The sequence below is a fragment of the Mus caroli genome, chromosome 14 (genome assembly GCF_900094665.2).
Source record: "Mus caroli chromosome 14, CAROLI_EIJ_v1.1, whole genome shotgun sequence".
Taxonomy (NCBI): domain Eukaryota; kingdom Metazoa; phylum Chordata; class Mammalia; order Rodentia; family Muridae; genus Mus; species Mus caroli.
Window position 1 is genome coordinate 90,788,309 of NC_034583.1, and position 12,982 is coordinate 90,801,290.

The 12,982-nt window shown below is 37.4% G+C and overlaps 1 long non-coding RNA gene across 1 annotated transcript; it reads left to right on the forward strand.

Moving 5' to 3' along the window:
• The first annotated feature begins 7,322 nt into the window (after positions 1–7,322).
• On the forward strand, positions 7,323–11,978 carry LOC110309880. The gene is made up of 3 exons (XR_002379759.2): positions 7,323–7,532; positions 10,649–10,774; positions 11,852–11,978. It is a non-coding gene; the product is annotated as an uncharacterized LOC110309880 (long non-coding RNA).
• The last annotated feature ends 1,004 nt before the right edge of the window (positions 11,979–12,982 follow it).

The window sequence follows — 12,982 nt, forward strand, 5'->3', positions numbered from 1 at the left end:
CCCTTTAGCTCCTTGGGTACTTTCTCTAGCTCCTCCATTGGGGCCCTGTGATCCATCCAATAGCTGACTGTGAGCATCTACTTATATGTTTGCTAGGTCTTGGCATAGCCTCACAAGAGACAGCTTATCAGGGTCCTTTCAACAACATCTTGCTAGTGTGTGCAATGGTGTCAGTGTTTGGGGGCTGATTATGGGATGGATCCCCGGGTATGACAGTGTCTAGATGGCCCATTCTTTCATCTCAGCTCCAATCGTTGTCTCTGTAACTCCTTCCATGGGTGTTTTGTTCCCAATTCTAAGAAGGAGCAAAGTGTCCATACTTTTGTCTTTGTTCTTTTTGAGTTTCATGTGTTTTTTAAGTTGTACCTTGTATCTTGGGTATTCTAAGATATTTTCTTGATCAACCCATTGCTGTATAAGGACCTAAGGATTTAAATAAGGCATTTTCTAGGGAAGAACAGTTCTTGTGGCTAGACAAAAATGTTCGCAATTCTCCCTTGAGGTCACTGGAAGTTCTTATGAAGACAAATGATTTGGCAGGAGGAGCAGTCCACAGAAATGTTGATTTTACAATTTCACACTTTCCTTTCTTTGCAGCTAATGTAGGTCTATTTTCCCCTCCTTGGTCCAGGATATCTCTAGTATGGTTAAGGCAGAACTTGGATCATCAAGCAAATGAACTTTAGTTCAATGCTTACGTTGCTTATACAGTGTGCACAAAGCATTTAAAGAGGGCACAGTACACACTACTTTTGCTTCATGATTAAGTTCTTTCAATGTAGCTAAACAAAGAAAGTGTCATGTGTGACTTAATCCATTTTATCACTCTGACTTTTCTAAAATAAAACTAAAATTGATTCCAAAAGAAAAGGCTAGAAAGAATTCATTCCAATGTTTTGAAAAAGAAAGAGGAAAATGTTTTTATTTTATTTTATTTTATTTTGTCAAGGGAGATGAAATCTCTATTATGGGAAGAACACTGAACTATGAGAGATTTTATATGTCGATGGATGGTCTGATGCAGACAAAATGGAGCAGCTAATTAGATTTTGTACTTCAGTGTAAGACTGACATGTGGGTACACATGATAACTTTTATAGTAGATTCCTCATTTTTTCCTAAATGCATGTTTAACTCTCATGCGAATTCTAGAATTTGTCTGTGTTTTCTGTCTTCATTCTAGCATATATTTATATCCTCTTTGAGTTCTTGAGTGTGTGTGTGTGCGCCATTTTAAGTTCACCATCTTGAGTTTCATCTATGTGGCTTTTTTCTTTCAGAGATGCTTAATATGGGAGGAGACAGTTGTTGTGGTGGGACCTAGGCATTCTGAGTTAGTTGGTTGGTAGAGTTTTGGGTCTGTATATCTGTACAATCTCTGTTGAGTGGGTATTTGGATATCAGCTTGCTGTTACCTAACTTTTCAAGTTTGGGTCCACCTGAACAGTGCTTGTGGTTCAGTACTGGAGCAACTCAGTAAAGATGGGTTTGATTGCTGTCTTGTTTGTTAACTTGACTATATCTGGAATTAACAAAAACTCACACCTGTGAGGGATCTTTTTCCTTACTTAAGTCATTTGGAGTGGGAAGACCCACTTTTAATCTGGATCTTTTGAGGTGAAAAAAAAATTACACCTTTAGTCGAGGTGTTTTGAGGTTGGAAGGTGAACCTTTAATCTGGTCCACACCTCCTGCTGGGAGCCTACATCAAGGGCATGGAAGAAGGAAGCAGTCTTTCTTTCTTTGCCAGTTTGTTCACACGCTCCCTGGCACGTCCATTTCTTCATGGGCCTTCGAATGTACTTCTTCAGGAATCTAACATATACTGAAACCCGATGGAGGCATCTAGCTTTATGGACCAGACAACTGCTGAATTCTTGGACTTTCCATTGGTAGACAATCAATCATTTTTGGACCAGTTGGATCTCAGCCTGTAAGCTACTCTAATAATTTTCCCATTCCATCTATATATAGATTCATACAATAAGTTTTGCTACATTAGAGAATCCAGACTATTACAATGTGTTCCTGGGGTTTCTGAAGTTAGAGCTAGGATAGGGCTCAGTTAGAGCTATGCCTAACTTTTGAGCAAAGAAGCCAACATTCTCTAGAGTTTAAGCATATTCATATTGCAGCTTTTCCGAAGTCTGTGGGAAGCTCTCAGACTTCCATGGATGAGGTGATGGTTGTTACCTAGGTCATGTGCATGGGAGTCCAGGGAGTCCTCACATGCTGAGGGTGAAGTCATGGCTTAGACAGGGATTGAGATTTTTCTAAGTAGGAGGGTTATAAGTATGATAATTGAAGGCCCTATATGTTTTAAATATATCCTTAGGCTTAGTCCTTAGAGATATATCAACTTTGTAATTCTAGAAGCATAAGTAGCAGTCCAACATGAGATTTACAAAATTAGATTTCTGCAACCATACTGTTGTAATGTATATGATGATCTGTGCTCAGTTAAGTAACTGTAATATTCATAAGCTTTTTCTCTGTGAAGGGCAGGTACTGAAAGAAGGAGTTGAGTTTTGGGGAAAATAGAATGCATATTTTGATCAACATCAGGAACCGGCAAACACCAAATCTTGCCGACTGCCTGTTCCTTCAAAGGAAATTTTGGTGGTAGATGACCACACTCATTTCTTTATGTCCTGCTTGTGATTGTTTGCATCATATATTGGGTGGACTGTGGCAGATCCTATAAATGTCCCATTTGTCCTTTTACACTATAGACTATTACACATATTTGAATTAGTTCAGTTGAAAATGATGGAATGATACTGTATTGTGTTGCTGGATAGATACTCCAAAACTTAACGACTTAAAAATAATACTCCAGGTTTCAAGAACTTGCACAGTCTAGAAGAAAATTTTAAAGCATAATTCTTTTCAAAGATAATATAGTCATTCCATCAAAATCAACACGAGTTGTCCTCATTCCGTGTGTGTGTGTGTGTGTGTGTGTGTGTGTGTGTGTTTAAACACTGATCATGGTTGAGCTGACACATTTGACAGAATCTTTTGGTTTGCCAAAGTAGGCTGTAGGTTGTATTTTTTGTTAACTGGTGGGTTCTTGACATGCTATAATTTCTATTGTGTTTGAGAGACACTAAAGGCTTTTTTTATCAAGCCTTGAGTTGATTCAATGACAAGACTTTTTGTGATGTTTCTCTTGAACCCAAATTTTCTAATTCTCTTTTCTCCTAGGCCCCTTGGCTCTTGTTTTCTGAGATAAATCACTTTCTTTTTTTTCCTAAAGCAAAATGAAAGGGGCAATTATACCCTTGGTGATTCTTAATGTTCCCAATTAACTAAGTCACTTTCTAGAGTCTGAGCTGAAAATGGAGCTTTGAATGAACCTTCAATAAATGGAATTTGTTAAGTCAACTTGAGCCTTTTCTTTCTTCAAGAAAAGCCAGCTACTTGAATACTGAGCTGTGTCACACAGCACTGGTGCCCTAATTTACTGTAGAGTAAAACTAACATTCTCTGTATAGCAACCCTTCTTTGAATTAAATCAAAGGAACTGAACCAAATCAAAACAAACTAAAATCAACACTAAGTATCTTTGTATCAGCTATCTACTTGAAATCTATTTACCTACCTATCTACTATCTACTATCTATCTATCTATCTATCTATCTATCTATCTATCTATCTATCTATCTATCTATCCATACATTCATTTATATATTTCAATCACTAGATTAGAAGAAAACGAATGTAAATGTTGACATGTATTTTAAAATCATTGTTTAGTTATTATTGATTGTATTGTTTGTATTGCTATTACTTACTTTGACTACACTTTGAATCCCATAGAAAACAGATTCCTTTAGTTCTGTCCTTCCTGGTTTCCAGAACTGAATGGGGGTTTGAATGAACTCGGGGACTTTTTCTCATTGGCTTTCTTTTTTTTTTTTTTTCATGTTCTTTCATAAACTGGCAGGCACTGTCTTGAATTTTAGAGCATTTAATATGCTTTATTTAGTAGTTCTTCTAACAAGAACCTAGCCCTTTACTGTCTTTGTTTCCAACAATGCCAGCAGCACACTGGGGTCAGTGTAGACCTGGATTCACCATGACTTCATTGCGGGCCATCCCCTGTGTCCTCTTTTCTTAAAAATTCATCCCTCTTGAGAAAATGAACTCAACTCAGATCTTTTTTTATTGATCTGCACACATGAAGAAAAAAACTTCACGTTTTATAAAGAGCCTAGGAAGCACAATAGGCCCATCTCTTTCTTTTGCCATTTTGGCATGTTCTCGGAAAATGATATCACTCATCTGAATACTTAAAGACTTGTCAATCAAGAAGCCAATGGTTCTTTCATATATAGTCCTTTAAATTGTAAACTAGCAATATATTTTTTTAAAATTTGTATAAATTTGCTTGCCAGTTTTAAAATAATTAGAAGTAACGGCATAAAAAGCAGTGTGCTAACCAAGTAGAGAAATTAAGTCTGGAAGTATGCATTGTTGAACAACTAACCAATTATTAATGCATTTATTAATGACTGTAATAATAATTAAATGTGGTTTTCGAGGCATTTTAACATTAGCACTAAGATATCTAAACTCCAATCGATCAATTCATCTGACAAATATTTGTCTATCTCTCCATCTATCTATGTATCTTAATCTCAGGATCATAAGACAACAAAAATAACATCCATCAATCCAAGTCATAATAAAAAGGGAACAATACAAAAATGTCAATGACATTATTTTAAAAGGTAAAGACGCTGAATGTTTAAAATCCACTTGTATATCATTTTATAAGGTACCCAGCTAAAATCAACCAATGCAGAGAAGTTTCTTTTAGAAAGGTAAGACAGTCTTCTTAATATAAATGCAAATGGAAGAAGGAATGGCACTTCTGCTTCCAGTAACAAAGATTCACATAGACAATCAGTAGGTTTATGTAGACAATCAGTATATATACTTAGATAGCTGGCACCATCTGATAGTATTACGTGGAAATCCCCTTGTGATTCCAGCTGTCATTTGTGAAAAAAGTATAATATTTGAATTTAAAACAAATGAAGAAAATAGTAGTAATGAAGTTGTGGGGGAAATTAAGGATGGTGCTCACTTATTCAGAAATACACTCATTTGTGCTATTTGCTTAGACACATTTGATGGAACACGACTCCAGACTCCAGAGCGAGCAGGCACAGTTCTACACAGATTAGAGTACACTGCTCTCGGAAGCCCCATGATCAACAGGAAGCCCTAGGTGCTTTCATAACACAATGCTTTCAGACCTACAGCATTGCACATTCTAGGCAAGGACTCTACACCCATATGCTTAGTTCTCAATTCTTTCAAAGGAAAGTTTGTCTTTTAAGTAAAATCTTCAGAAATATTTTAAAATAAATACTAAACTATTCATATTTTCATCTAGAATTCACTGTCTCACCTGTTACTTTTTATCACACTTTGACTAAATTTCTTTTGTTTCATTTGCATATTTTCAGTGCTCAAAGTCTGCTATTGGCTTTATATTTATCATTACTTGTATTATTTTACTAGTGCATTAAGTATTAACAAAATGCACTTCTACTTTATCATAACTCAACTAAATAATATTACTTCTTTATATTTCTTTTGGGTTTAGAACCTTGTAGGAGCATATTTTTCAGTTTTCTTTTCTGTGGTGCTTTATTTAGTCATCCTTTGAGAGTTTCATGCTTATACACTGTATTCCAATCATACCGAGCCCCTTCCGCTCCAACTCACCTTAGATCAATGTGCGCTACCCCTCTCTCCCAATTTTATGTCTTTTTATAACTCATTAAGTCCATTCAGTGCTTTCTGTATGTACATAGATGTATTGGCTATCGACTATAGTATAGGAGATCTACCCGGGCCGTTTCTCTAAAGAAACTGATTCCCTGTATGCCATCATCTTTCATTTTAGTTGCTGTTCTGTTGCAATGTAGAGAGACCATGATAAAGGAAACTAGTAGGAGAAAGCATTTAAAGTGGGGTTTGCTTATAGTTTTAGGGGATTAGTCCAAGAACAGCATGGCAGGGAGCATGGCAGCAAGTAGGCAGGCAAGGACGACACTGTGACACTGGAGTAGTAACTTAGAGCTTACATCTCATGCAAAAGCATGGGCCGGGAGGAGAGACTGGACCTTGACTTTTGAAACCTCAAAACTCTCCCCCAGTGAAAACCACTTTTAACAAGGCCTCTTTATCCTTCCCACATAGTCTACAACTAAGAAATAAACATTGCTGTGGGGGCTGTTCTTACACAAACTATCATAGCCTTCATGTGCTTCAATTATCTCCTCAGCTAGGGGTCAAGTCTCATAACCTCCTTCCTGATACACAGTGGAATTTTGATTGGATTGATCTTGTGAGAGTCCTGTGCAGGCAACCACTGATATTGTGAGTTCAAAAGTGTGACAGCCCTCCATACCCAGAAGACATTGCTTCACAGAAGCTCTGTCCAAATCTGGTACCAGACAGGGAGGAAGTATAATATAGACACTCCATTTATTTCATTTCTATATACATTGTAATCTCACTTTAGTTTGCTCATTTTAAAATTATCTCTTTACCTTTATTATAAAATAATTTTATACATATAAAATATTGTAAAAATTGATATGTAATTTAATGGAAGTCATTGATCTTTTCAGTCAGTCCTTCCTAAAATTAAGGATAATTATCAAAACAATGAAATTAATGTAATGCTTTATTATTGACAGATTTTTATTAATTTTCTACAATTTTTTCAGTTCAAACTCTACCCTGATTTTCCACATAGCCTTTACTTTATGCATCTTTTAGTTCCCTCTTAATCATTGCTAATATATTTTGAATATGATGATTTTTAAAAATCACTGGTCAGTTATGCAAGAGAGAGCATCCTGCTTTGGGCTGGGCCAATGTTTTCCCAGGAGTGCAATGTGCAGCTCATCCTCACTGAGCATCCAATACTACTCCTGAGGTCCATGGCATCAGGATGAATGGCATCTGCATGTTGTGCCATGAGACCTATCACAGGTGATCATTTCACTAAAATATCATCTGGTAGATTTTTCCTCCAAGATGTTACTGCTTTCATTCTTATGATACTGTAGAGTTAACTTCTTTTGTAATCTATAATTTCTTTAACAACAAAAATCTTGGATTTGTATTATCAAAGTGTACTTACCTATCTGTCCAATAAGTAGGCATGCTCCATGTTAAAACAGATTTACTAAACAGGATGTGTTGTTTCCACTTACTTATGTATTTATTCTTTTTAAAACTTATTTTTTCCTCATGAGTATATGTGTGTTCTTGTCTGTAATTGCATCAGATGCATGGATGCAACCCATGCAATGACCCAGAAGAGAGTTTTGGGTCCCCCGGAACTGGCTCTTCAGACAGTTGTCAGCCGCTGGATGAGGGTGCTAAGAACTTCACCTGGGTCCTCTGCAAGAGCAGCAAGTGCCCTTAACCATGAAGCCATCTTTCCAGCACCATGTGGTCAATCTTATAATCTACAGACCACATCCTTCACAGTTATTTAGGTGAGTTCTTTCTTCGTTATCCTTTCCAGTGTCATTTGTTATCCATATACAAGGCAATTGTTACTGTTTTGTATTCTACTTTGGGTCTTCATAACATCCAGTGGTACAGTTTTGATGATTTTAAAATTTCAATTGTTTTAACTATAAAGTGTTTTTTTTTAACCTACTTTGTTGTTACTTGAGATTTTATTTTGATTCAAAAAAATCAAAACTATACATGAAATATGTTATGAGTTAGTTAACAACATTTTTATGATTCTCCCAGTTGGGGCTTTCTATGAGGTAAGTAGGAATATTTTTATGTTTCTCACAGTTGGCGTTTTCTGAGTAAGGACCACCAAAACCTTGATTAGAAGATCAACTTTGGAAATTTCAAGACTCTGGACTCAGTCCTACCCATTACCACTTAGGGAGCAGTAAACCTGTGCCTGGAGTGCTTGCAGTTAGTCTAGGGGAGATCCTTCTCCTTTATCTTCTAGCTGGAGGTCATCTATATCATTTATTACTTTTTATGTTTTAAATTTGAATACACAGTAACAGGTTTCCTTATGGTATGCCCACACATTTTTTGTCTTGTTGATGCCCTCCATTCCCCCTGCCCTAATTCCCTGTTTGTACCCTTTCTTCCCTAGCATTACCCTTCTACTTTCCCATCACCTGTCATCTATGCCCCTCATGCCCCTCCTTAAGGCCTTTTCATATCTCATGAGCCTTTTTGTAGTTGCATGACCTCTACCTACACCCCTGCCCTGATAACTATGTATGCATATAGATTTATATTTTCCATTTGAGAGGCAACATGAGGCACTTGTCTTTCTGAGCCTCTGTTATTTCACTTAGTATATTTTCCACTGCATCTATTGTCTGCAAATTTCAGAATTTCCTTCCAGCTGACTAGAGCTCAGCTGTGTGTGTGCACTATGTTTTTATTACCCACCCATCTGTTGATGCACATCTAGACTGATGGCATTTTCCTGCTTTGTTGAGTAGATAACCAATAAACGTAGGTCTCAAATGTCTCTGTGCTAGGAAACAGAGTTTTTAAAGACAGATTTGTTTCTGAATAACATTTTTAAAATTATTTATTCCTTTATTGTAGGAGTCACTTCATTCCTTCCATGATGTCAAAGTTAGGAATCAAACTCATCTCATTAGCCTTGAAAGCACTGGGCCACTATGTCACCAGTCCCTGAGTAACCTAAGATTTTCAAAGTGTTATATAAACTAGAAAGGAAAGAAACATTACCAAACTCATTCTGTAATGTTGGAATTATTATCTTGATACTAAAACTGGATAAAAGACTGAACAGGAGAGAAAGGAAAAGAAAAACTACAGAGCAAATACTCTGGTGAACATAAAAGTATAACTTCTCAACAAAATATTTACAGACCAAGTTTAAGAACACATGAAGCTCATTGCACCTTGTGACTGAGTTGGTGTTATTCTTGGCTTACACGGCTGGTTAGTGATATCCCACCATCATCATCTTCACCAGCAATTTTCTCTTTTGATCTGTTGCTCCCTGATTACCTGCTATTGGCCTAGACCTCTTTAGTTGCTGTTTTTAATTTTTTATTTATTTTGCATAATTGATACTGTTCATAATTCTTTATTTGAACATAACAGCATCCATAATATAGTTTAGCTGTTACAATGCTCACTCTTCTAAAGTCTATACTGTAGTATAACTGTAAGATTATGCAAATATTTTTCCAGTGACTATTGGCATTCCTCACTACCTCGTCCTACCTATAGGTAATGACTAATTTGTTTATTTTCCTCTGTGTGGTGGCTGACTTTGGTATTTACAACATTATCAAAGTTTATATATGTTGTGACACAGATGGGTACTTTATTCCTATTATAGGTTGGTAATATTTCATTATGTTGATATACCACTGTTTATTTGCACGTTTATTGTTTTATGGATACTTTGGCTGTTTATCATTGGGTGTGCTTTAAATAATGATTCTATACACATCTGCAGTCAAGGTTCATGTGAAGAGAAGTACATACTGAATTTGAATACATGATTAGGTGTGAACTTGTTAGGTTATTTGACAAATCTGTATTTAACCTTTTAAAGAATTATTACCAGGCCTTTTTTTTTCCCCTTCAAAATAGCTGCCTCTTCACTTTTACCCTCTCTTTAGTCTTGTGGGAGGGTTCTACTGTCTCCACATTCTTACTACCCTGTTATTATCTGTCTTTTATGCTTTGGCCATGACAGTATTATTTTTTTATGTACAAAGTATAGATATAAATATTCTTTTATAATTTGCTTCTTTTTCTACTTTACAATATATCCTGGGAATAGGCCCAACTGATTTTAAAAGGGCCTTCATTTGTTTTATAGAGAAACAATATTTCATTAATTAAAGTGGTCATAATTTATGAGGCCAGTATCCTAGTATAACAGGTACTTGGTTTCTTTTCCCTATCTAGCAAATAAAATTGGCAAAATAAGTAACTGAGCATTGGCTTTTTTAACATTTCGGGAGGCATCACATCAGATTATGTTTCTAATGGTGGGATGGCTAAGTCATCTCTGCTTTATTAAATCTTGCTAACTCATATTCCCAAAGCCAACTACAAACATGAGCTGCGTTTGCAAGTGCCTGCTTTTCACCACATTGGTGGAATGCACTCTTGCCTCCTGGCTTTTGCCAACCTGACATGTGGAAGATGGCATCCTGGGGCTTTACTCCCATTGTGCTTGTTTTAGTGAAACTGGGTACTCTCTTGATTTCCAGTCCCTTTCTAATCTTTTGAGTGAAAATTTTGTTCTTTAATCTACCCTGCCAAGTGTCAGGTGTTTACCATTACTGACCTGTCCTTTCCACCTTCCTCCTTCCCATCCTGTATCCTTTCTCTTTCCTTTTGAGGAACTTCCTCCAACATTTTTCTTCTCACAATCCTGGTAACACCGTGTCTTCTCAGCTTTCTAAAAATATGTTTACTTTTACCCCCGACAAGTATTTTTGTTAGATACAGAAATCTAGCTTGCTGATTATCTTCTCTGTACCTGTCTCACACTCTTTCTGATAAGGAATCTTCAGACACTGTTTGCAGGCCTACTTCTTGCCATGAGTGGTCTATTCTGTATTCTCTTCAGTGCCTCTGGAAAAGTGTGTTCTGAGGACATAGTCTTCTGCCCCGTCTGCACACCGAAAAGCTTTTATGCAGAGTGGCCATCCAGCATGAAGAAACGTTGACATTGAACATTTTGTCCATATGACAGGTGGGCATGGAAGTTCTTCATCCCTTCCCTAGAGTGGGGCTCAAAGGACACACACACGCACACACACACACACACACACGAAAATGGGGTGTGTTACAACAGCAAGTTAGAAGCAGCTAGCCCATGCTGGCAGGATTGAGATAGGTCAGACAAAGAAGGATAAACTGAATTTTGAAGACCAAAAGGGGAAAGACATCAGAAACCACTGAAAATATTATAGGACAACTGAAAAGCTCCAAACAGCAAAACCGACAGATGAATGCACTAGCTCCCGGCAGGAATAAGGAATCTAAAGCCTACCCAAGGTAGGGAATGTGGTCTGTGTAAAAAGACTACAAGGCAATTCTAGCTTTATGGAAGTCACTCCGGCTTTAAATGAAGGAGGTTTCATGAGTGCTTCCTTTGTGACACATTATCATTGGCAAAGGCCGTTTAATTACACTCTCTTCCTGACAGAGCAATATTTAAGTTCTGGCTTGAAAGACTTGAGGCAATTTTGGGAACCTGAAAACAAGAAATAACCACAAGTCAGAGCCCCTGAGAGCCGTTGGGTGGGACAGGGCTCCATGAGGGAGTTGTCAGCCACAAGAGGGTTAGACATAAGTGTGACAAGACATTCGGGAGGCAGTCCACTCAAGTAGGGAGTGACTTACTGACAAGAGGCCCTACCCTCTTTAAAGGGATATAAAACCCACACAGACAGTCACAAACTAGAGAGCAGGGTAGCCTAAACTTTTAGAATACCTTTCTCTCATTCGGTCTTCCCAGTGTAGGACTGAGAGCGCTCCTGTGGAGGGCTGGGGCAGCCTCTACTCTTCTTTTACTGAGGAGTTAACACAGAACAGCATTAGAAAAGACCCAACTAGGTCGTTTAATTGCAGAACTCAACACGGATCTCCAGCCTGCCCCAAACCCTGGTGTATGTTTCCCTACTAGGGAAACACCCCTTTACTTGGTCTCTGGACGAAGGAGGCGAATGTTCTGCCTGGTCGCTGAAAAAGGCTGTGAGAAGTGGGCCCTGCTAACAGATGAGAAATCGCTTGAGTGAGTGAGCGCCACTCTGTGCTTCCTTTGCAGGGTGAACAAGCAGAAAAGGAGACTCCAGGGTCACTGGCTCCCCCGTCTACCTAGCCTTTGAGAACTCATGAAGAAGCTGCCTCTACACATTGTTTTATGTCAGATAGGTCCCCTGCCCCATATGATTTCTTTTTTTCTGTGCTTTATTATTTTTTACATTGTTTATGTGTAAAAAGGAAGATTATATGCTTTTATATGTTTTTATTATGTTCATTAAACTGCTTGTGTATTTTTAATTTTTAAAAATCTCCTGCAATGATGCTTCTGTCTTCTGCTTTTTTTTTTCTGTCGTGTGCTTTTTAATGATTTTACTGAACTTAGACTTCTTTCCCCCTTCCCTAGTCCATTCCCCCTTCCTTGTTTACATTCATTTATGATCTTTATTTTTCTCTAAGTAATATGGAACTTCATAGCTTACTCTGTATGATTTCTGTCATCTTATTCATGGGAACTGGAGATAGATTGGTTGGCTTTAATCAACAAAGTGCATTTCTGTATCTGGTTTCAATCGGTGTTGTTGCTGTTCTAGTAGCTTATTTCCTCCTTTCTCAGAAGCATTGGCGATTAAGCCCTGGCTGAGGGTTCACGGAGAGCTGATCACTATGTAGGCACAAATATCTCAGGCAAAGTTGGGGGTTCGCCAGGAGTCACTTGAAATAGCAACTATGCATAAGGACCTCCCTGAGGAGACAGTAGAAATGTTATCCCATGCCTTTTCTTCTTCTATCTTATAATTCAAAATTTTAACATTTAGAAGGCCTGTCCAGCTCAGTGAATGTATTATTTTAAATAACTGATACTTGATAATAAAAATCAATATCTCATAAAATACACTCTGAACACAAGAAAGGACATGGAATTTTAATACAACAGAATAAACTATGTATTACAATTAAGATGTCACCATTTGTAAAGGATTCAGGGTTGAACTGTTTGTCAGACTTGTTGGAAAGTGTCTACACTTTGGGTCATCTCACCAAGCCCATTCCCCAGTTTTATATTTTTAATATGGTAAACATGATAAATTTAGAAACAGAAGATCTTTGATGTTCATAATACTCTTTCTTTCTCATTATCCCTTCTCCCTCCCTCCCTCCCTCCTTCTCTCCCTTCCTTCCTTCCTTCCTTCCT